At 44.0% G+C, this 20,212-nt stretch overlaps 1 long non-coding RNA gene across 4 annotated transcripts in view; it reads right to left on the bottom strand.

Annotated features, from left to right (window-relative positions):
- Positions 1-20,212, bottom strand: part of LOC108448737 — a 213,677-nt gene that overhangs the window by 33,749 nt on the left and 159,716 nt on the right. For 2 of the 4 annotated variants that reach the window (XR_001864739.1, XR_001864737.1), the window contains one exon: positions 4,666-4,776. This is a non-coding gene — a long non-coding RNA (uncharacterized LOC108448737). The remainder of the gene's footprint in view (positions 1-4,665; positions 4,777-20,212) is intronic. The other 2 variants (XR_001864738.1, XR_001864740.1) reach the window with 1 other exon arrangement.

Below are 20,212 nucleotides of genomic sequence, written 5' to 3'. Positions count from 1 at the left end.
TCTAAGAAATCAATTTTGCACAGATGAATCTTGTCCCTGGTACCTTTGATATGCAGAATTTGTACATAGCAGAGGGGAAGTCTGGCAATGAATTCCTATTGCTTAAGATCTGATCTCGATGCACAAAGCGAAGTCTTGAGATTACAAAAACGCATTTGCTTCTGGGAAATATTCTACATGCACAAACGTGTTCAGAAGACAGCTTTTCCTAGCAAAGGATTGTGATCTCTATCTGTGGCCCTTTGTTCAGAAGCAGAAAAAGGGGGGAAGAGTGGAGAGATCTGGGCAAGAGGCTTCAAACTTACTGCTCCAAAGCTTTCATAACTTGCTCTCACTCCTGCACAGGCAGGAGACCTACAGAAGCAATTCTCCAAATAAACCCTCAGAAACAATTTCTTCATCTAATTGTCTCTTATGATCCACATAACCCAAGAATAGCAGATGACAGAGCATTACTGTCCACCTGTTTTAGTGTATAAGCAAAGTGGAACAAAAGACAGTTCAAGTGAAGATTTCCAAATACAGATACATGCCACAGTTCTACCAGATGATTTCTAAAGGTTGATTTAATCGAGGCTGACAACCTTGTAAGGACCCAGTCAACCTTTCTTAAGTGATACAAAATAAATGGGGGCAAAACTCTCATATTAATCTGAAACTGAACTCATAGGCTTTATGAAAGCTGACATCTGCATACGAGAAAATTACACATGGGTGATCAAAGTTTCTCTGACATGATCTATTTCCATATTTATAGGTTTGATGATTTTATGTTTGCCAGCAGACACACATTCCTCATACATACTGGACACATTCCTCAAGGCCCATCCTGGAAACATGCTCTGCAGACTCCAGGCCTGAATCTCCAGCTGTTGCATGGATTGGGAAGCAGGGTTTGGTGAGGGAAGCACTCACATTTGCTTCATGACCGTGTCCATCAAAGTGTCCATGCAGATCAGAGCCACTCTAATGGTTGCACAAGGGCTCAAGGTGCAAGTGCACCATCCCCCAGCAGTTTTCCTCCTCCAGGGTAATAGCAACACACTCTGACTGTTGCCTGCAGAGGTTTATATTCACCGAACACTGGCCAACTACTTTGAATTGATGTGAGCCTCCCAGTGCCAGTGAAGATACTTAAGCAACCAAACCCTTGCAGCCAGGAATTACAGCTGATTTCCTTACCCTGGAGACAATTAACTCCCATTAGCTGAGCAGGATCTCAAGCAAGTTGAAAGGGAAGGTAGGAAAGGTTGTCCTGTGAAGATGGGGTGTATCTGTCTCCTAGGGCATGATGTCCCACCAGCAAGACACAGAGCTCATCCCAAGTTCCCCAAGTGCCAGAAAGACACAGAAAGGAAAACACCTCTATCTATCCAGGTCCTCCTGAGCAGACACCAAAAGTCCCTCCCAGCATCTTGATCCTATATTCTGAACAGCCTCAGGAAACACGCACAGTATCTAAGAAATCTCCCTGTATCCGGCCATCCACAGGCACAAGACAGAAGCATCCTGATGAAACACACTGAAACTGGTCTTTCCCAAGTGTGCACAAGCTCAGATGTTTTGACAAATATGTGCTGCAACTGGCAAAGCTGTTTCATCTGCCTTCAGTATCACTGGATCCAGAATTACTTCCATATTATTTTCTTAGACCAAGACCTTAAGGAAGAAATAGAAGGGAAGAAGCGAGGGGAGCGCAACAATCTCTTCTGTTAAATCCACCTCGTGTGCGAGCACATAAAGCCAGAGGAGTTTGCTGCCTCATGCTGTGAGTGCATGTCTCAGCTTTTGGCAGTGGAACAAAACCCTGGGAGCAGTCTGGAGGCACTCATATGTTTTGCTGCTTGCTTTGGCTACTGTCGAAGCAGCCTAAGCCCTGTGTGCTCTTTACAGAAATATGTTTGCACGGCATTTTTCTGAAAAGGGTCACAATGAAAATACCTGCCATTTAGACTCCTCCACCCTCTCCTTTAAAAAAAAAAAAAGCTATTAAAAAAGCTGATTTTCATGTTTTTCAAATAAAAATGGCAGCCTTATCCATAAGAAAAATCAAACAACTGGTTAAAATGGTTTTTTTAGGCTACCCTCTGCATGCCTCATTTTTTATTCATCACAGCACATATTCTCTCCTCTGTGAGATCTCACTAGAATATTAAATATATTCAGACTTTGACTGCTGCCTAAGGAAGGTCTGAAAGCCTTTGGAGCTCTTCTAAGGCCATGCACTTGACATGGGAGGAGGGCAGCACACCTGAACCAGCAGGAAGGTGACAGTTCTGAAAGAAGTTACAAGGCAGCAGCAGATGACTGTGGGGCATCAACCCATCACTCACTCTGCTTCTGAAGCTAATTTAGCAGCCTGTATTGACCTCTCTGCTGCCTTGGCTGGGTAGCCCCTGGTGTATTTTGAAGTTGTGCTTTGCCTTTTGCTGCCACACAGAACACATTTCATTCCAGCTCTCCAAAGTGCCTGGATTGGAAATGGGGCTGTGATCAGCTGTTTAATTACCCTCAGTACCCAACACTGCAACTCCACACTTTGTCTTGGCAATTCTGGCTAGGAATGGTCACCAGTTATCTGTGTTAGATTCCCTCTGGAATGAGTGCTGAGGACAGTGAGAGCACATGGGAGAGGGAGGACTTTAATCATGAGCCAAATTACAGCCTGGACCATAAGCCAGTTGTTCTGATGAGCTGTCCCAAGAAGGGCAGAAGGAAGGAAGCAAATCAAGAGTACACCACTTTGGAAATTTCCATCATCACTAAATCACTTTACACCTGAAGTAACAGGAATTAAATTATCCTGCTATTCCCCCAGTAGATCAGAAAGAGCTGTTAAAATATTCCCATGAGTCCAAACTCAGTTTCTCTCAGTCCCATTCATTGCTGCAACTGTTCAAGTTTGCTCCAGCTTCCACTGGCTCAAACTTTCTCCTAGTGCTGTAAGATGTGAAGTATGGCGTAAAGGGCAAAGGAGCTGAATTTGATTGTTCTGCATCCTTGCTCATGCTCTGACTGAAATATGAGGCATTATCTATTTTTCCTTCACATCAGAGGAGCCTCAAACCACTAGCTCTGAAATGAACCCCTTTGAGGCTCTCTGATAATACACTGCAGCAAGTATTTCACAATCAAAATGAGTCTTGGTATTTCTGAAAGATGCCAGAATCATGCCAGCACATCTGCTTGGGCTGAATGACTGACTCATTTGGCCAAGTCCTGTTGCCTCTGTTTCCTTTTCCTAATAAAATAAGGATAAAAATTAAACCCTCAGTAGACTGAAGTTCTCATCCCAGTTCCAAATATCTTTTCCTCCATTTTTTAATGGCCTTCAAGAAAGGAGAATGCTTAGTTTTTTTCACTGCTGTCATTCTCATCTGTTGTTCATCACAAAACAGATTGAGGGATTTTATTGATACTGATATATGTCTGATCTTTGCATGTCAAAAACCAAGGAAGAAAAGCATTTTGGAGTGTGAAAAATACAGGAAATACAAGGAGGGAATGGAATGGAATGGAATGGAATGGAATGGAATGGAATGGAAAAGGGAAAATACTACATGAAATACAGTTCATTAAGAAAAACGCTTAGAGAACTCATCCTAAGCTTGAGATAACAATATGTATTAAATAAAACAAAGTGGCCTCTGCAAGAGGAATACAATGAGGAACACTCTAGGATCTTTCCTAAGGAACCAGCTTTTTAAGAAAAGGACTGGAAGACATCACTCAATGAAACAGGCAGGAGAACATATTAAAGGCACTTATAACAGAGTTTTAATTTAACTAGATCATGGCCTTATGATGGGCACTGGCCCTTCATCTGCATGGTGCCTTGGTTTTAACTCACTCTGGAAAGCAGAGAGTAGGTCAGCAAGGGAAAATGGGTTGGGTAGGTTGTCTTTAAGGCATAGAGCAGAAAGAGCAATTGTCATCTGTAAAAAAAATCACAAGTGCAACAACTGCAAGGCTGTCTTTGTTTCCCCAAATCTGTTGAAGCTGTGGTGTGTTTTACACATTAACCTCTCCATCCCATGGGCAGCACAGGGCCAGATGATGCTGAGGTGATAGGTCACTGAGGCAATAAATCTATGCCTTATTAATGCCTGTGCTCCTAAAAATGCACCCCCAAATTCCTTCCAGATATTCAAACCCGTGATGGAAGTTTTATTTGTGGGTTAAACCATAGAGCGAACTGCAACCCTGCTGCCCTCTTAAATCATGCAGCCTCCTTGGAATGACTGCAATTCCCTCTGAGTTGCATTACCCAGAGTTTGTAAATGTCTGGAAGGCATAAACCACTAATGCATGTCATTTTTCTTTTCTCTCCCACCATTTCTCCAGCTTTCCCACACAGATTGCTGCTTTTTCCCAACCACTTCAAGAACTGGATGTATTTCTGTCTCAAACCCCGTGCACTATCTCTCCTGATCCAGGGAGTCAGATTACACTGAGATTCAAAACATACTTCCTCGCTGAACAAACTGAACATTCCTTTTTCCCCTGCAAGGGGCTGTCTGCTTGCAAACCAGGTGTGTCTTGGAGTGGGCACCCCCAGGGCTTCCTTCAGGGAGGGTTGGAAGGCCTTAAGAGAAGTTATTGATTGGCTATAGCCAAGAGCAAATACCTCGATGCACATTCAGTGCACAGCACTGGATCACTCACCCAGTTTCTTTGGATCCTATTCTTGGATGAAGTTTTCCCATGAAAAGCTGGCTCTGCCTCTCCCCACAGTCCTCTGCAGGCTTCCTTCTGCCCAGCACTGAAAGTTTCCTGCTGCAGAAAACACATGTTAAGCCACAACAAACCTGTTCAGCAGTTCTGTTCTTCTCCCCATCATTTCTGCCAGGTTCACTTTGCATAATGTCTAGCACTGGTTCCCAAGGATATTTTTCACATACAAGGAGCTCCTCTCCCCTCTGAATCCTCTCAAGTTATTAGCATATTCAGCAGGCACTTATTTCTGTATTTTTCTTCAAAGTAAGGCACTCAAAAGCCTCAAACACCAAAGCCAAGGTGATCTGGGCCACTTCACCTTTAATTTTATGTCTCTCCAGCTCACCAAGATGGCATGCTCTGTATCAAAAATGTATTGCTTGGGTTTGAGCACTTGGATTAATTTTTATGCATAAGCTTTACCTGGATCTCTCTCAAAAGTAATTTTACAGTCATCCTGTGGAGGAGTTTAGCATAAGCTCAAGCCTTGCTTCTCATCCCTTCTTAAGGCAAACTCTGACACACCTGAGACCTGTGTGCATCCAAAGTCTTCTCTATTAATCACCAATTCTCTGATCCATGCAAGAGTTATTCACAACCACCACGCTAAAGTCACTCTCACCTTTGAATAGCACAGCTAAGAATACCTGTGGTAAAAAGCAAAGGGAGAAAAAAAGTCCCTCTCTGCTCAGTTTTAGACTGATGGCAATAATAAAGTAACAATTTAGCTATCTCAGCTACTTATCCTTACAATTTAAAACTCCACATATATTCTGCTCTGGGCTTAACCTCCAGAAACCTTTATAAAAAGAAATGGACTTTTCTTGACTTCTTGTGGTGTTTACACCTCTGCAAGCTGATAACTGTTAAGCTGGCAGCATCTCCAAGAGTCAAAAACAGACTAATCACTTAACATATACAGACAGGCTAAATTCAGATAAGGATATGAAAATCAACTTGCTTTTCAAAACTCACATTGACAAGTCATAACTTCTTCCATTTGCAAAACTAATTCAGAAATGTTATAACAACAGGGATGTTCAGACTGCTTCTGGTTGAGACAGAAATGTACAATTTTGGCAGTGGCTTCCAAAAAAGACAAAGATGATGCTAAAGGCGGGTGAGGGAGGAAAGTAACTGCAACCCAAGATTTCTGGTACTGAAGTATTTTGATATAAATGGAGCTCTGTGAAGCTTGCAGCAGGTTGTTTTCAGTGCATTTCTTTGCTCCTGAACCTTTTTTCCCATCTTCCCGAGGTCAGTGATTTGTAACCACATGTTACAGTGTTGGCTTTGAACCTCAGAACCCCATCTTTAAGATTTTGGTTCTTGTTCACTCCAAAGGCAGGAACTACGCCCAACACTGCAGCTCCTGCCTGGGATCCCACATGTCTCTACTGCCAGATGACAAATACTTGTGTGCCAATAAGTTTCTGTGCCTGTTTTCATATTTGGGACTCCTGTAGTGGATAAATAAACACTGAAGTGGCACAACTAGTTCTGCATGAAATCAGTGAATAGGCCTGATTTGCTGTATGCTAACAGATCTCTGCTGCATTCATTTCCTCCTCCTTCCTTCTGCTAACAGGATTCTTCTCTCCTTGGGCACTTTTTTTTAACTATTATCCTTACTTTTTAAACAAGTGAGGATACTTCTCAACCCTGTGTATTTCTTCAAACCTCTGATCATTGTAACTAATCACTTAATTGTGGGTTGGTTGGAGATACCGGGCATTCCAAATGAGCTTTTCCAGGTACCAGGCAATCAAACCCTGCCAGATTTCCCAACTGCACTCAGCTGGGTGGAGTGAACTCCAGTGGGTTTGGCAAGTCAGCTGCTCCCACCACCCACACCTGCACATCCCTATTGGTGCCTTATTCCCTGAACAACTCTTTCTTCTCCTCCTCGTCCCACCCACCACGGCAGCTGTGCCAGGAGGGGAATTTGTAGTTCAGCAGTTCAAAAGAGAGCTCATTCATCCTGCTCTGAAAACTGTGTCAGGGGCACAGCTGCCCTGTTCTGACTTGCCTGGAGTGAGCAAGATGCTCCAGCTCTGAGCTCACATGTGGAAGTCCTTCTGCTGTCACACCAGGCAGTGCCTGGCATTCAAGGGCTTTAGCTGGCTCTTCAGCCTGCAAACAAGGAGAATTCTCTGCTGACATCTGAAGGAACTTTGTGCTGCCAGGCAGCTGGGAGCCAAGACATCAAAAAAAATCCACCCTCTCAGCTTTTTCCAAAGGAACACAATAATACCACACAGGCTCCATGGCTACATAAAGCTCCAGTAAATGTGGTATAAGAAACAAAATAAAAGCAAAGGCTTTTCAGCTTTAAAAGTACCTCAAACAATGTAAGGACTTATTTTTCCTGTTTTATTATTTTTATGACTGTTTTTATTCTCCTTACAAAACACTCAGCATTCAAGCAATATTAAAAGCACCTGAACATTAAACTTTCAAAAAGACACAGCCAATGCTCAAAACTTTGTTTTCTTCCCTTTTATCTACATCTATTAAAAAAAAAAAAAAAAAACCAGAATGAAAACACAAGTCAATATTCCTGGAAAACCAAAAAATAAAACAAAACAAAAAAAAAAAGAACCCTTTCTGCCTCCAGACTCCCAGCTGCCTTTCCACACAGCTACAAAAATGCACTCCCTGAAGTCCTGCTGACATTGTTTGTTGATTATGGTGCACAGGGATTACCTGACCTGATAAAGCTGGGTTTCTTCCCCTCCTAGTGGGGCAGTGCTCATTTCTGGATGCAAACAGAATTTTTCAAAAGAAGCACAGCAAAGGTGGGAAAAAAATTTGAATGCTAATTCCTTTGCAGAGCATGGAAAATAAAGGGGACATATAAGTGCAAAGTCATTCTTTCCTTCTGTTTCCTTGCAAATCATTTATATCTGTTGCAAACTCAGCATTTCAGCTGGCAAGCAGGCAAAAACCCACCCAAAAATGTGATGCCCTGGTCCCAAAGTCACTTGTGCCATTCTCCCCAGGAGGTTCAGGCATTAATCTAAGGTCAGACATGTCCTGTGTGAAACAAATACAGGAAAGTTTGAGTCTTGCCTACTTCCACCTTGCTAACCACAATTTGCAAATAAATATAATTAAGGGAAGAAGCTAATTCAACTTTATTGTTAAATGTGTTGGTGCTTGTTTAGTACTCAGTGCTGTGCTGATCCATTGCTGGTCCCTCCATCTTTACAAGCCCGTGGGATAAACAGAGACCCAGGGATGGTGACATATCGCTCTGAATCAAGCTTGTGTTTATTACGTCCTCATTTTACCTCCTGCCTTATCTGTAACTAATATCTGTAAAATGTTTTGAACTTTCTTTTTCTCTTATCTCAGCCACGGCACAGCCTCTAGATGTGATGAGTTGAAACAGCCTCCTGGTGGGATTTGGGCTGGCAAAAGGAAGGAATCTCTACCTGCTTATCATTTTTGTTTGGCAGGATTAAAAATGATGGTAGCCAAGCACTGCTTGCACTCTTTAATGTTAATGTGGGTTATTTTGGTCAGCAGGGTGAGTCCATTCGGTTGTGGTTCAGATCAAGCTGTGATTTTCCAAAGTGACTGACCAAGTTTCCCTCAGCAGTTTGTTTCTGCAATGATAAGTACATGCCTGTGTAACCTGAGAAATTTCAGGGAGGTATGAGGAAGGGTTTATGAACCAAACCAATCTGAGGCAGTGCTGCTCTTGGCAGTGTCAAAATATGACCCATGTGGCTGCTTTGATTCCTTGGTATGTCCACAAATTCCCTACTATGAGGACTATAAAATACAAACCAACATTTTAATTTGTGACAAACAGCTGCACAAAGTAATTTACTATGAAAAGATGCAAGGTAACTCAGCACCAGCCCTCTTCTGATTTTTTTTTTTTTTTTTTTTAATTTCTACTATCTGTGATTACAGGCATGAAATCCAGATAATAAGTGGGTTACATTTTCTGCTAAGAAAATGATGTCTATAATTACAGGCACATGTTCAACTGAGATACTGTGGTATCCAGTGCTTCCACAAAGATGATAATTGTCAACCTTTGCACTGTAATTAAGTCTAAATGGGAATCCTAATCGTTTTCCAAATGAGCAAACAGTAAGCCTATCTTGATTGGCTCCGTTGTGGCAATGAATGAAACTGATTTACTCTATGAGTTAATTAAGTTTTATGAAATCCCATGCCCCCCTCTCCTCAAAACCCATGTTGTCAGCAAATATTTGAGCTAATTAGTTCTGTATTGTTTTAGTGCTGTGTGATAGTATTACCTGCATTATCCCTTAGGAGCCGTGGTTTTCTGCAACCTTGATTTCAAATTTTCTCCCTTGGAGCAACTGCTCTGCCTTTGATTCACCTGTTCCTTGGGTTCACAGCCTTCTTTTGCCTTTGAGGCTCATGATTTCAGCAGGGCTCACAAACAAAAGAGGATGCTGTGCACTTGGGTGCTCAGCTTTCCCAACAAATGCTCTTTATGCCTCTAACTGTGACCTAACAGGCTCAGTGTAAGTGATCACATCTCACAGGGTTTCTGTTCAAGGCTGTTCATGTGGGATACTTTTTCCTATCAAATGCCACTGCAGGCAGCCCAGAAGGACTCTGCTTAGCATGGACCACACGGGGAGGGAGTGTGGATTGCTGGAGGCAGTGTATCATCCCAGGTAAAGTGTCACGCTACACGAGCCAGCCAGAACCAATGGAACCTGCCCTTGCCTTCTGTTCCCACATTAAACCCAAACATAATTGTGTTGGAAGTGTTCAAAACTTGTGTGGATGTGGCACTTGGGGATATGTCTTAGTGGTGCTGGGTTAACAGTTGGACTCGATGGTCTCAGAGGTGTTTTCCAACCATAAAGATGCTATCATTCCATATCATTAAATCAACTACAGCTAAAGAGGTCATTTGAAGTCTCAGGCTGATTTGCTCCATGCCTAGCAATTAGCATTTAACTGTGCAGAAAAGCCCTTCTACATCACATCCTCAGTCTCCCAAAAAAGCCACAGATAGATATGGGTTCAGGTAGAGGTTGGTAGGAGCTGCCACAGCTGGGGATGGAGAAGAAGGGAAATTTTGGATTACCTCATCAGCCAATACAGCACAGGTATACTGAGGCAGTACGAATACACTGATTTACTATCTGTGAAGACCAGGTTTTGTTTCCCAGTATCTCTGTTCCTCCCTTTGCTTTCTCACCCCAGTTTTCCTAGAAGAACATATTTATTCTTCCTTTCATGAAGGGCTTGAACAGCAAAACAAATGCAGAGTAAAATGTTTCCAATGCACTTGCTCAAATATAAAGATTTGTGCAATTTAGTGGAAAAAATCACAGAGCTGAAAAAATATATGTGCTTCCTGTGGCGAGAGCACCTGAAAGGCAATGAAATTCCATTACCTGAAACAAGCCCATAAACAGCATTACATAGCAGCCACTTGTCAGTGCTGGATGCTATTTGTGGGAAGCCACTAATTGCAGCTTTCATAAAATGGTTTGACTCCCTTCCAGGCTGATGCACAGAGCATTCCAAGTGGGTGATTTAGGAGCTGCAGAAAGCCAAATGCCCCAGCCACAGGGGAAAGCTGCCACTTTGGGCCTCCCTCAGGAGAGATCCCCAGCTGAACAAGGTGTTGGCCACTTCCTGCCAACTGCCTTCCATGCTGTCAGCGTCTCCTCCTCCATCAGGGCCACCCTAAAAATCAGGGATATGTGGGAGCAAGGGTGGTAGCAACACTGTAAGGAGCAGCCTGTGCATCCAGCAGATTCCTGGGATTTAGTATTACAGGAGAACTAGGAGAAAGACTAAGAGTGCCATCTATTTGCCTAAACAGAGACAATTAATGTCTCTTAAGCTGTGATTCTCAAGAGTTTGTGGTCCTAGCACAGAGACTACTGGACCTACAGAGACACCCTCCTTCTTGGAAAGACAGCTGAGGTCAGGTGGGGCATGGTGAGCATCCCAAGATGTTTGGGATGGTTAGGCAACACTCACGGCACAGATTACTTTCCCACAGCCATACGATGAGCCCGAAGCAGAAGTTGCTTTTCCAGTCTAAGGCTTTAGCAAAAGACCTTTCTTCCTAATTACCTTTCTTCTTGTGTAACCTGGGCTGCCTCAGAGACCAACTATGGGAAATGAAATTTAAGTGAAACGCATCATCTTCGTTCTGAATCCAAAACACACAGGCCTCACCTCTGACCCCAGGATTGCTTCATACCTTGCCCCCTGAGTCTATAGGGATGACACAATAGGACATGCTTGATTGGCATGTGGGAAAACTGGCACGCAGCAGTGTGATTCATCCATCCTTTCAGAGCACACACAGAAGACAATCTGCTGATGTTTGGATAGTTTGCTGTTCTTATCTCAGTGGAACTTGTTCACACAAGCAAGGTTTGATTATCATGTTATCTTAAGCCTTGCCCTATACTTGTCCTAGTAGCTGAAAACAAGTTGTTTTATCCAAAGGCTCCAAAATTCTCACCCTTTTTTTAAAATAAAAATAAACTGATCAGTGAATTAAAAAAAAAAAAAGAAATTTCTTGGTTGTTTTTTTTTTTTCTTTTCCATTTCCTTTTATTTTTCCCTCCAAAAGCCAGAGGCATAATTAAAAAAAAAAAAAAAAAAGAGAGAGAGAGAAAAAGAAATAAAAATAATAAAAAGGAAGAAAAAACCAGTATTTTCAGTGGCTCATGAGCTGGAAAAACAACATTTTTTAATGAGGGGAAAAAAAAGATTAAGGCCACTCAGCAGCTGAAAAAGCAAGCACTTATTAAACCAAAATATTTAATGTTCACAGCCGTTCAATGGTTGGAAAAGCATGTTCTAATGACCACGTTTAATAATGTTTAGAGCCACCCAGCACCTTGAAAAGCAACTTCTTGCCTAACTTTACAGAGCTGCTGATCCTAATAAATAACATGCATGTTGAACCCACGTGCAGTGAATCAGATTCCCTGGCTCTTCTGGAGAGAAGAGGGTTAAAAACCTGAAGCAGAAGATGCCCCTCTACTTTAGGGTACTTTAGGTAGAGAGAGGAGGTAAAGGAAACAAGTGCTGCAGAAAGAAGCTGGGATCTCTGCCATACTTCCAGTGGGGAATATCCAGCACCCAGAGGGTCACCACATTGTCTCCGTGTGAGAAACTGGAGAATACAGGTTTTCCACTGCCAGGTTTGCGGTACTGCAGACACCCCCTGCGTTTTCACAAACTGGGAGCACTGGGGATTGCAGCCGGGCAAAAGAGGCCAGGGACAGATTTTTATCTGTGTTTCCAAGCAACCTATAATATAAAATTCTTCTTCAGTTTGATAATCTAATGGCTTGTCCTGAGGCAGAGTCACAGGTCCATTCAAATTTCATCATATTGGCACAGAGGATATTTGCTGGGGAATGGTCCTGCTTTAGCTGTTTCTTACTCAGAAACAGCCTGTGCATATTGAAAATGGTCTTAATTTTGCTGCTCTTAAAACCAAAATTACTCAGGGTCTGGTGCTAGGAGAGCTGAGGTGTTGTGAACCCCTGAGCCTTTCAGCAGCGTGACTGCCTTGCATTTGAAACAGTGCTGCAATTTGTTGTCAAAATTCCACATTCCTCTAATTTTCATATGTGGAAAATAAACACTCGGAGTCATCTCGCCTTGTTGTCGGGGATGCAGGGAGTCATTCGAATCCCTCTGGGCATCTGGAACCTTTCCAGCAGCTCAGCATGGTACCTGCAGAGCAATTTGTCTTTGCAAAAATATTTTGCCATTTAAAGCCACTAAGTGGCAGGGAAAAGCAAGTCCTGAAATATATGTTGTGCTTAGCGCCAGTTCATGCTGAGGGTTTTAAATGCAATGCAGAAACCCCTCCCAGAGACACCAGGCTGCTGCTCAGAGCACCCTTTCCACCAGCAGAAAGAGGAGAAATCAATGTATGTTAATCAAGGTATCAGATATGAGGGAGATCTATCAACAAATAGAAATAGGACCGGTCTGCTGGTGCCGTGCCAGGCATCTGGCCAAGGCTCAGTGCACACAAAGGCACGGCAAAGGCTCCCAGGGCAGCACGGGGGTGACAGTCAGCTGCAGTGCTTCAGCTCATGCTTGCAGGAGTCTGTGGTGCCCACCCGACCTCACATCAACAAACAACCCCGAGCTCAGCCTGTAATTAAGATGATGACAGGAGTTGCTCTGAATATCTGACTTCAGCTGCCTCAAACTGATATTTCTTGGGCAGAACTGGAAGCTTCAGCTATTTAATTTCGGGTGGCACTCATTTGCAGTGTCCCAGCTCGAAGCAGTGACCTCCAGCTGAAAGAAGGCCTCCATGAAGGACACATTAACCTGAATGCTTGCAGTGGCACAGCCTCACCTTCCAGCCCCAGTGACACAGGCTTTTATTCAGATGGAAAACACACAGGTTAATTTTCCCATGCTGAAGTGCTGGCTTTGTGTTCCCAGCTAAAAGGCACCTGCAGCTTTGCTGAAAAGCCGTATTTGTGATCACACATCAAATAAAATGAATCCAGTCAGAAATCGGGGCACCTCCACGGCAGGATTTGGGGTTCCAGGGGTTGGAGAAGAGGGCCACAATAAATCAGCAAGTGTGCAGTTGAGTGTAGGGTACAGCACAATGGATGGTCACAGCTGGGTATCACAGATCTGTCACAGAGCCAAGACATTTACCACAAGAGATCATTTACAAAACTTGTTTCTACATCATCCTGTCCTGCCTGGTCCACAGAAGCCCCTTACAGCCTCCCTCAGCCCAAGGGAAACTCTCCTCTCTATGAACAAAGAGTTTAACACACAACTAGCAGGGTCTTACTGATGCCAGGACACCACACAAAGAAGTTTTACTGCTCCACAGCCACAGACAACAGAAACCTCCAAAAATAAGATGCAAGTCCCTCTGTTCCTTCCAGAGCAGATCTGCAGGTGATCCCACCATGTCTACCATCTGACATGCCAAGGGGTGACATATGAGGAAAAAACAGGGTCCTCCCCCCTCCTCAGCATTCACAGATTGAGATTTCAACCATCTCTGGGTCCTGCACCCAGCTGGGCTGCCCTCTCCTTAGTGTCAGGCCCAAAATTTTGAGATTTTCCAAAAAATCCTGAGAGCTTTCAATGCTGGCATGACTCAATGTAGAACTTTTCAATTCTTTCAATCAAGAAACTGGCCTTTTCTCCCTGTTCTTCCCCCTATAAATTATTATTAATTGGAGCTGAAATGGAAGTTGGACTGATGCTAAAACACCAGGCAGAGAGGGCTGCAAAAGGTAAATGTGGGGGACATATTGATTGCTGTGGATCACCCCAAAAGAAGGATCCTGGAGGAAAGAAAAACCCCAACACAAAGGACTGAAGGTAGCAGTTCAACAGGACACATCTGTTGCTGCTCCCAGCAACATTCGAGCATCCTGTAAGAAATTTGTGGCCACCTCTCATGGGACTTTTTCCCATTTTCTGCAAACATCCTGACAAAATCCTACAGCTTAGCATCCCCAGCAGCTCCCACCACCTGCCCTCTCCAGCCTCCAGCCCCGGGCTTGTCCAGGCTCTCACAGATACTGTGCAGATGAGAACAGGCTACAGGAATCCTGGGGAGGAAGCACATGTCTGTCTGTACATCTAAATGAAAAATGCCCCGGATCCAGTTTCCTCCTGTTAAGATCGTATGAAACACTCGTGCTGTTCTCTCCTGAGGAGCTGTAGGGAACCACCTTAAGCCCTATGACAGTTTTGACAACAGCTGCAGCAAGATTAATGTTTTAACTACATTAGGATCCTTAGTGGTACTAAGTGGTTTTTCATATATTTGCTCTTCCACAGTGGTACTACAGGATATTTACCCACTGGGAATGCTCCACTTTAAACAATAAAAGGACATGAAGCTGTTTTCTCCCATACCAAATTTTCACTCACGATTCACAATGAATTTATTGGGATTCCTCATGATTTAAAGTAATACAAACAAAGCAAAAGAAAAATAAAGCTCTGGATCTGGGGAGTAAGGATGTTCAAGTTCAACAAGGAATGCTCTGCTGTGAAAGGATGCCCCAGAACCCTCCAAATTTCTCCTACTCTAGGAAATTTTATAGGGTGAGAGCAGATGAGTAAACTGTATGGAGCAAGTTGAAAATCTCATGTCAAGAGAAGCCAAACACAGTAAACTGAACTGGCACGGTTAAGGGAAATGGAAGGAAATGGAGGATAGATGGGGCTGTTGGTGTGAAAGCTGCACTTATGTTGAGTTCCAGTGATAATTAATAAGGGAAATGGGGGTCTGGCTGTGGTGAGAGATGAATGGAAAAAAGTAGGATCCATGTTGTCCCAAGGAACAAGAAAACAGCCTTAGAATATGCAAGTGTCATTACAGTGCAACAGGGGTTCACAAGAACATGAGGAGTTAAAACTTCCTTTCGGTTGACAGGACATTTTTTTCTTCTCTCTGAGAAATAACCTGGTTAGACTCCTTGGAACAGCTGTTTTCTACCATCCTTGTCATCTGTTTTTCAAATTACCCAGATATTAAGTGATTATTTCTTATGATTTCATCTCGAGAGCATCTGGATTTCTTGAAAACTCCCATCACTTCAGGTTTCCCTTCCACCTCCTTTACATCCTGTCTTCCTCTCTTTGGTCTCAAAATTAATTTTTCCCCAACATGCTGATATTCTTGAACTCAGAGATCTCTCAGGGTCTCAGTTCAGAAGGTACAGGCAGGCACACAGAGGAAAGGGTGTTAATTATTCTCCATGAATTGTGACTCTTTCAAAATCTTGTCCTTCTAGTTATAGTTGCAAGGGAAAGGACTATCTGAGCCAATTGGAAAATTTCTGTTGTTGTAAGATCATTCCTCGGAAGTCTTTAAGGAATGTAAAACTATGCAAGTGCTCAGCCCTGTGTTGAAATGAGGAAATTGCTCTCCTTCCCCTTCCCTCTGCTGGATGTCCATCACAGTGGTCAAATCCATGGCTTTGCTAACAAACCCAAGGCATATTCCAAAGGTGAGTCAGTGTCTAAGATGCAGAGCACAGGCCTGAAGACCTCAGTGCTGGAACATTTACCAGTAAGTGTGTGACCTGAAATTTAACACCAAAGAGCAGGATGGGCAGCATCAGTGAGGCTGTAAAGGATTGAACGATTGTATACATTAAAGAAGTGAAACATGATCTCCCAGATCACAGCACGATGCACTTTACAGGTTTGTGACAACACAGCATCTTGAGACTTTAAGTGCAGCAAATATATTTTGCTAGTTCTGTTCCAAGATATTGCATCTTCAGTTTGCCACCTGCTGCCCATGTTACTCCATGTGCACCCTAAATGAGGTATCCCTCACTACTATTGCACATTTTCTCTCTCCCCAAATACCTCTGCCCCCACTGCACAAAGCTAAACTGACTCATCAGGGGTCAGTACCACGTTCTCCTCTGCAGCACAGCAAAAAAAAGGACTTGGGATTTCCCATTTGGTTTTCCTATACAGATTCCTCTGTGGAATATACCAGGGACTTGAAAAGAGCTTTATTTGTCTGCCTTCAGGTCATTCGTGGTGATTGCTTCCTCTCTGTAGAGGTTCCAGCTGTCAGCACTGTGCTGCTGGGATGTAGCAGCCTGGCACCCGGAGCAGCACACAGAGATGTTTGCAGTCCCTCTGGCTGTCACACCTTACCCTCATCATATCACCAAGGCCTAGCAGGACCTTATCTTGCAAGCTGGTCTTTCTCCCTGTGAGCAAACAGTGGTGGGTTTTGTGGCCTGGGCTGTCACCTGCCCCAGGAGGAGCAGAGGAGTCTGTGATCCCCCCCACACCACAGCCCCAGTGCTGGGTCCTGCTGCACACGTGGGAGAGAGCTGAGCTGCTGGGCTGCTGAAGAACCAGCCACCTTTGAATCTGCCTGTCTGGGCATGACTGAAAGGGGAATGTGTGAGTGAGGTGCAGGGTCTGGGAGTGCTCTTGTCTCGCTCATGCTCGCACAAAGGTCTTCACTAGAATCAGAACCATTAGAGCTGGAAAAGACCTGTAAGATCATCTAGTCCAGCCATTAGCCCATCACTGCCAGGTCTACCACTAAAACACATCCCTAAATACCACATCTACACATTTTTTAAATGCTTCCAAAGATGGTGACTCCACCAGTTCCCTGTGAAGCCTGTTTCAATGCTTTACCACTCTTCCAGTGAAAAAATTTTTCATAATATCCAATAGAAACCTCCACAGGCAGAACTTGAGATCATTTCCTCTTGTCCTGTCACTTGCTATCTGGGAGAAGAGACCGACCCCCACCTGGCTACACCCTCCTGTAAGGTAGTCACAGAAAGGGAGAAGGTCCCCCATGAGCCTCCTTTACTTCAGGCTGAGCCCTCCCAGCTGCTCCTCACCAGACTTGTGCTCCAGACCCTTCCCCAGCCCTGCTGTCCTTCTCTGGACACTCCAGCACCTCAGTGACTTGTAGTGGGGTACCCAAAACCAAACACAGGGTTTGAGTTGTAGACACTACACCCATGCCACACTGTGGCCCATGAAGTGGCTATCAGTGGCAGTTAACCTGGGCAAAAAGCTGCACCAGAGCACCCACATGTCTTTCAGGGTCTAAGGTGGGATCTCTGTGTGGCAGGTGGACTGGCTTCCTCGAAATGAGTTTTAGCACCTGTAGCTGCAGACAGCCCTTAATGGGAAAGCCCTGGGTCAGCAGTCAGAGGGTGGCCTTGGACCTGGGATCGCCCTGGGCTATTGACTCATGAGCAACCAAAATGAAATATCCAGCAAGGAGCACAGACTGGAGAAGGACCTTGAGAAGCATTTGTTGACCTGATTGATGTTGACTGGACCATGCTGGACTTGGGAAATAAACTCAGGACTGAAGTTGTGCTGCTTTCCACAGCTACCTGACACCATTGCTGCTGAATTGGCACCACTGAGGTCAGTGAATGATGGGATGAATTTTTGTCCCACCTGGATTCTGAACACTCAGCAGCTCCCAGGCACCAACGCCCTTCCTCACAAGCACATCCATCACGACTGGCATTGACGGATTAGCCAAGGACTGACTGGACATGAACTAATGAGCACCACTGAGGTGAGGCAGACGTGTTAAAAGGGCAGCGTGATGGGAGCTTTCATCCCACAGGATGCATCTGCACTGGAGACCCTGCCCCAGCCACAGCCTTACAAACCCTCCAGCCCTGGTCTGTTTGAGATGCAGAACACTGCACTGCTTCTGACAGCACATGTGGGCAGTGTCCTTGCCCCAGTGTGGAGTTAAATGAACATATCAGCTTCTGTGGAGGTGTCCAAACTCACCCACAGCCCTTGGGATAGGATTGGGGCATGACAGGAATGGTGGTAAAATAGCTCTGATGTTGACATCAGGACCAGGGTGGGTGGAAGCCGTGATAGTTGGATCCTGTTCTGAAAAGCAGTTTAAGATGAAGGGACAAGCAGGTAGCAGAGACAGTTCCCAGGACCTCAGGGGAAAATGAGCCTCAAAAGACACCCAGCAGCATCTCAAGTCTAAGAGCAGACCACCTCTAGCATGTTAGTGTCTGTCTGGAAGGACAGGTCCTTCCTACAGCCTAAGGCAGCCATTCCCTGAAGCTGTACCCTGGGACCAAGCTCCCAGTTGCTATGCTCAGATTCGCTCCAGTCCTGCCTCACTCCTTCTCTGTACTGTTTTCTTGTCTTCTCTTCCAGGTCTACAGTCATGGATCAACAATCTCCACATGCTATGGTAGAAATCTCCCTTTTCAACAATTTCTCTGAACTAGAATTACCTAGAAACCTCAGAAACACCCAGTTTTATCCGTGAAAGGCAAAATTTTCCGTCTTCACAAGATGCTTTACAGAGTATTTTACTTAACACTCTGGAGCCTGCAGCAACTGTTTCCCATTTGTAGCATCTTTTATTTCCCATCTGACACGTGTAACCAAAACCCTGATGTAAATACTGTGGCACTGCCTATCTTCATGAGTACACACTGACACATTCCCTTTTGAAGATAACTGGCAGCATACTGGGTGCAAAGAGCAGCTGGAAGTAGGGAAGTAAGAGGCAGATCAGATGGAGCTGTGAGTAAATACCATAGAGATTGTGTAGTGTGGGTGTGAGCGGGGAGATTCCTAGAAAAGAGCAATAAAATAACAGCCCTTGGCTTTAAACATTATTTACTTATTCATCTAGACCCAGATTTCAATTGGAAGGGAACAGCTAGGGGCAAATAAGGATATAGCCAATGCAGTTTTGATGGTTGATTTGTCATAAAGGTCCATTTCACACCCATCAAGTATTTAATTACCCACACATCTTTAGGAATCCACCACAGGGTTTCTCTTCCCAGAGTTTCAGACTGGGAGAGGCACGTGACAGCACAGATCTTCCTCAGTGCAACATCCAGCAACAGAATGGTAATTGATGTTGTATAAAAAATAGATCATCTGTCTGCTATTTTCCACCCTCCTCAGGAGGGAACCTTTTAATTGGCTGATAATACCCCCCCCCTTTAGTCTGTCCTCTGTGAGGATTATATAAATCAGGCATATAAAAGGTCAGGGGATTCCCAGGGGAGGATCCATAAAGAACAGAAAATTTGTGTTGCAGCCATTCTACTGCCTCCCCCCAAGATTCACAGAGGAACCACAGAAGTCCAACTCCACACCTCACATGGCCAAGAAGCTCCTGTTGAGCAAAAATTAATTAATGTCTTCCACTAATGAACATTTGCTTCTGTCTCAGTAGGAAAATCCCAGTGAGTGGCACCAGTGGCAGCCAGTTCCAGTTCCCAGTGGGTTAATGACAGAACCCACAAGTCAGATCAGTTTGTGGGTTTTGGCATCAAAAGGGAAATAAAAAAAGAAGGAAAGAAAAAATAAAAAGAGCATCTATTTGTCTTCATTCCCCACATTGATGAAGTTGCTTCCAATACTTGCAATTATTCTCTTCTTGAGAAAGGAATTAATTAGCATCATATTATATCTTCAAAGTTCCAAGAAGAATAAAGGAATCTGGCACAAAGCAGGATTTCTGGCATGAAAATCAGCCCCTCATCTAAGCAGCAAGGGTGATTGTACAGGCATACTAGTGTGAAACAGGGGGATGCACTTCTATTTGCTGCTGGAAAAATTTTGATGAATAAATCAAAATCTTTATCATGTCTGAATGCACTAATAAGGCCTCTTGGTGTTGGAGAAGGGTCAGCAACTCCTGCATGATAAGGACTTGATTCAGCTCCATGGAAAGCTACAGGAATGTTGTCCCAGAGTTCAGGAGGACAGAGATGAGGCAGAGAGCTTATGTTTCAGAAAATGCTGCCTTCTCCCAAGGACTAATTCAGCAGCCTTCAGGCAAAACATGCACCTCCCTTCCGAGCCACCAAAGTAAAACTTATTTTAAGTTGGGCAAAAACCATTTATAACCTCAGACAATTTCAGCTACTGGCACAACTGCTAAAATATGGTGTTCTTTATGCCCTATTTATTGAGGCATCTTGATAACAAATCTGGAGAC

The sequence above is a fragment of the Corvus brachyrhynchos genome, unplaced genomic scaffold, assembly GCF_000691975.1.
Source record: "Corvus brachyrhynchos isolate BGI_N302 unplaced genomic scaffold, ASM69197v1 scaffold97, whole genome shotgun sequence".
Taxonomy (NCBI): domain Eukaryota; kingdom Metazoa; phylum Chordata; class Aves; order Passeriformes; family Corvidae; genus Corvus; species Corvus brachyrhynchos.
This window is presented reverse-complemented; position numbering and strand designations above follow the sequence as displayed.